Here is a 5,354-nt window from a genome sequence, read left to right on the forward strand (position 1 = left end):
CAGGCCGCGCGGTCCAGGCCCCGCCCCCGGCTCCCTCTCCCGCCGGGTTCCGGTTTCTCTACAATTCCCGGCTCGGCGGAGTTTGGGGCTCTGTTGGCTTGGGAGGGTGGGCAAGCTTCACGGTGCCGATGGCCCATGGAGCAGTCAGGGCAAAGTCCCGTGCAGGACGTACGTAATTGTCACGAGATCCGCAGGAAAACCCACTAATGGGTCTGAATTCCCCCCCGGACTGCCCAGCGTGGTTTCCTGGCTCCCCCATAGGAAGTGAGGGAGCGCTGCTCGCTTGCTGCGGCGTGAGGCGTGCTGGCCTTGGGTTCTGTCCACAAGCCCCTGCCCGGTGTGGTTCGGTGTGGATCAGTAGCTTCTGATGTGAAAAGCTCGTCAGCCACTGTGGGCTAGGCATCGGGTCTCAGAACTGCTTCCCACAACCAACTTCTCGTACTTGCTTGACGTTGTCAGATGCGGAACTGCTTTGAGGACTGCACGGAAGCCTTGGGTGATGTGAGAGCCAAATGACAAGTGGCGATTGTCCACTGATTCGTGGCCTACACAAGTTGCAAGTGACTCCATACCCTGTGGATCTGCATTGACCTTGAGGCAACTTCGGCCAAGAAAATCATGTGGCAGGCTCCAGCCTGTGTCATGATGAAAAGAAACTGGAGTAGCTGCTAAGGGAGACAGCCATGTGGGGTCAGGCCAGGCTTAGCTGACCTGCTAGCTGCCCCATAATTGAGACCAGGGATTGCCCCCACTGACCCACAAACATGGGGGAAAGAATATATGGATGCTGTGTAAAGCCACTTGCTTGGGGGTGGATGGACATGTAGCAATCACTAAAATAGAAATACCGACAGATGCTTCTAGAAGTAGATGAGTGTATTGGAAGCAGTGGCTGATTCACATGAACCTGAATGCTTAGATGATGAACTTAACGAATGGATTTATTTGTCCTTTTCGCATTATCCGAGCCAGAGCTTCTGATCATCTTTCATCACTGTAACTCAGAACTTAGTCTCGGGCCCGGCCGCGTGGCCTAGTGCCTAAAGTCCTCGCCTTGAAAGCCCCGGGATCCCATATGGGCGCTGGTTCTAATCCTGGCAGCTCCACTTCCCATCCAGCTTCCTGCTTGTGGCCTGGGGAAGCAGTAGAGGATGGCCCAATGCTTTGGGACCCTGCACCCGCATGGGAGACGAGGTTCCTGGCTCCTGGCTTCGGATCTGCACAGCACCAACCGTTGCGGTCACTTGGGGTGTGAACCATCAGACAGATGATCTTCCTCTCTGTCTCTCCTCCTCTCTGTATATCTGACTTTGTAATAAAAATAAATAAATCTTTTTTAAAAAAAAAAAACCTCAGTTTCATTCTGAGGTTTATTTTAGTGCAAAAAAAATTGAGATCCATGAATACAAGGGAGTCTTCCAAATTTCACAGAAAATGAATATTACAAAAAATGCTGGGACTTCAAAATAATTTGTACCAAAACAAGCAAGTTTAATTTTGCTTTTCTGTGAACTTTTTGATGTGGGTTCACACTGTTTACTAATAAGATGCAGGCCTTTTTTTTCTTTCTTTTATTTCACTATTATTTTTTATTTATTTTTTAAATTCTTCCGTTTTTATTATCCTTACATAGTTGATTAGGGAACAAGGGGTCTAGGGCTACAGGAAAGTGGGTAACACCATTGTTTCCACATTAATATTATTTTTTTTTCTGTATCTGGGGTAAGGGAAGAGATACAGGGAGAAGCCCCACCCAACCTCCCACCCATCCCAGGTCTCCGACGTAGGGCATGCTCCGAGGGTCCTGCCCATGCAGTTTTAATGGTTCAACAGTTCTGAATTGCTGCCAGTCTTGTTGTTCCAATCATGCTGAAATCTAATCAGAGTCCACTGGCTGACATAGTCTCTTCATGGTTGGGGTTTTGAGATCAGCAGTTCAGTTGGAGGGATCTCCAAAGAAACTTCATCTGAGGTGATCCCAGACCTGATTCTTGTGTGTGCATGCCAGTACAGGGTCCGGCACAGTCTGTCGCCCCAATCAGCTTATGCACGTACTGGTGGTTGCATTTGCTCGGTCATTTCTGTTTCCAGCCCTATCTTCCACACCAACCAATGGGGGTTGCAGTCCAGCTCAATCCTGCCCACTTTATACTCGGCCCTCATGCAAACCAGTGGGAGCTACAGCCTTTTGGGGTGATTCCCCATAACACCCACCAGGCCTGCTTCCTACCCTGGTTCCCATGCTTGCCAGTATGTACCGCAGACTTGTTCAGTCTGTCCCACATCCCATCTAGCTCTCGTACATGTCAATGGATGTTGAAGCCTAGTTCAACCCAACAATGCAGGGCCCTTTAAAAGCCCAGATAAATTCCCAGGCTCTTGCACAATGTTGAGCAGTAGTCATGAGATATTTTTAAGTGTTTAAAACTAATCCCATCTGTGCTGCTGGTGGAATTGTAAAATGGTACAACTCCCTTGGAAAGCATGTGAATAGTCTCTTTAAACATAGAGCTATAACCCAGCAGGTCTAGAGCTATTTACCCAAGAAATGAAAATGTTTGTGCAGACTTGTAAATGAACATCCCATAGCAATTTACTTGTGATAGCTCAAAAACTGGAAACAACCCAGCAGTCTATCATCTGGTGACTAATAAACAAACTGGCATATCCACTTAATAAATAATACAACATTGGAAACCAATAAAAAAAAAGAATGGACTATCTATACACACTATACAATGGCTGAGTCTAAAACTAATAATGCTAAGTGAAAGATGCCAGACCAAATCTATATATTGCTAAATAATTCTTTATTCTAGGGAATCGAAACTGAAAGAAAGAGAAGGTTACCTGGGAATAGAGGGTACGAGCAAGGCAGAGGGATTTATGGAAAAAGCTTTGGGATGACAGATATGTCCACTGTGTTACCTGTAGTGAGACTTTGATTATATGGCATATGTAGAAACTTACAACATGTACATTTCATGTATGTTTAGTTTATTGTATGTCAGCTGCACCTCAAAAAAGCTGTTAACATTTTGTCATTGTTACAGAAGTAAGATAAGCCTTATTAAAACAGTCTTTAAAAATCATATGTTAGGGACTGGCATGGTAGCCTAGTGACTAAAGTCCTCAATTCGAACATGCTGGGATCATATGGGCGCAAGTTTGTGTCCTGGCTGCTCCACTTCCCATCCAGCTCTCTGCTTGTGGTCTGGGAAAGCAGTCGAGGACAGCCCAAAGCCTTGGGACCCTGTGGGAGCCCCATGTGGGAGACCTGGCTTTGGATTGGCTCAGCTCTGGTTGTTGCGGCCACTTAGGGAGAGAACCAGCAGATGGAAGGTCTTTTTCTGTCTCTCCTTCTCCCTATCTGACTTTCCAATAAAAATAAATATTTTTAAAATATCATATATTAGGCAACCAGATTTTCTTATGTGCACCTTGTTCCTCAACGACTCTCACAGGTTATGATTTTGCTAACCACGTTCAGGAGAAAAGCCTTGTACATGAGAATTTTTCCTTAATCTTGTTACTCATTAAATTTGTCCTTTGTCTTTCTAAAGGGAACAGTGACAATATTTGGTATCTTAAAACTTTATCATGCTGTAAATGTTTTTTATCTCATATTATTTTATTCAGGGCCATAGTAATAAAAATAAATAAATCTTTAAAAAATTAAAAATAAATTGAAGGGAAGAACATGAGATCCATCCTCTGCCCCCAGAAGTCTTCCTCAGAAACAAATATGCAGTTCTATAAATGTGCAACTTAATATTTTTTTTAAATTTATTTTTATTACAAAGTCAGATATACAAAGAGGAGGAGAGACAGAGAGGAAGATCTTCCGTCCGTTGATTCACTCCCAAGGTGAGCGCAACGGCCAGTGCTGAGCCGATCCAAACCCAGGAGCCAGGAACCTCTTCCAGGTCTCCCACGCGGGTGCAGGGTCCCAAAGCACTGGGCCGCCCTTCACTGCCTTCCCAGGCCACAAGCAGGGAGCTGGATGGGAAGTGGAGCTGCTGGGATTAGAACTGGTGCCCATGTGGGATCCCGGCGCGTTCAAGGTGAGGACCTTAGTCGCTAGACCACACCACAGGGCCCTGCAATTTAATTTGACCTTTTCTATTTCTTGTCCATTATCTGTGATTTTGTGGGGAGTTTTATTTATTCCTTTTTTATTTGACATCTACTGGTTTGCTTTACAAATATCAGCCATAGCTGGAACTAGGCAGAGACAAGAGACAGGAACCGGGAACCCAATCCACTTCTCCCACACTGTTGACAGGAACCAAATGGTGTGAGCCTTTGCCACTGCTTTCACTGGTCTGCAGTGGTAGAAAAATGGGGTCAGGACTCAGTGCCAGGATGCAAATTCAGGTACTCTGATGTGGACACAGGCAACATAACTGTTAAGCACCTGCTCTCGACTCAGTTACTGGTATGTGAACTACCTGTGTTTGTCGCTGGCCTACCATTACTCCCATGCTGCCTACCACTGCCCAGCCCCATGTCCAACAGTGTGTGAGGTCTGCAATTAATTCCTCTTCTTTACAATGCTAATGAAGACAAAAGTACCTACATACTGCATATCTGTTTCTTGACTATACCTCACCTCTCCACCTGAAAACCTTTCTTGAAACTACCATCTGGAATTGAACAATGTGTAAGACTAATGGAGTATACTGACAATGTCACACCTACAGGCCATCAGAGATATGTCCAAGTTAACAGAGGAACACTCTAGCCTAAGGTTTTCAGATGGGAGAACAGAACAATTCACATTCAACAACTACCGTGTTTGGCTGGCAGCTAGAACTCAAAGTTCCAGAGCAGTAACCAGCTAGGGCCACAACAGCCGGAACTGAGCTGATCCCAAGCCAGGAGACAGAAGCTTCTTCCCTGTCTCCCATGTGGGTGCAGGGTACCAAAGCTTTGGGCCATCCTCTAGGGTTTTCCCAGACCACATGCAGGGAGCTGGATGGGAAATGAAGCAGCCAGGACACGAACTTGCACCCATATGGGATGCAAGACATTCATGCAAGACAAAGATTTAGCCACTAGGCTATTGCATTGGACCCTGTATGCATCTATTTTGACTGGAAAGAGACTAGAAATATTTTTTCTCATAAAATGACTGACAGTACGCCAAAGAAGATTTTATGACACAATTTCTAATGATGTTTAGAGTATTAAAGTGTGTATGATTCTCTACTTTTCCATGGGTTTAACATATAAAATATGTTTTACAACTAAAAAACCCATCACAGGCATTGACATATTAAAGGAAGAGCTGATTTTCTGTAATCCCGTCACTTCACTGGGTCAGGAGGTGGTCCCTGAATGGTGAATTTGTT

Source organism: Ochotona princeps, chromosome 6 (assembly GCF_030435755.1).
Source record: "Ochotona princeps isolate mOchPri1 chromosome 6, mOchPri1.hap1, whole genome shotgun sequence".
NCBI classification, from domain to species: domain Eukaryota; kingdom Metazoa; phylum Chordata; class Mammalia; order Lagomorpha; family Ochotonidae; genus Ochotona; species Ochotona princeps.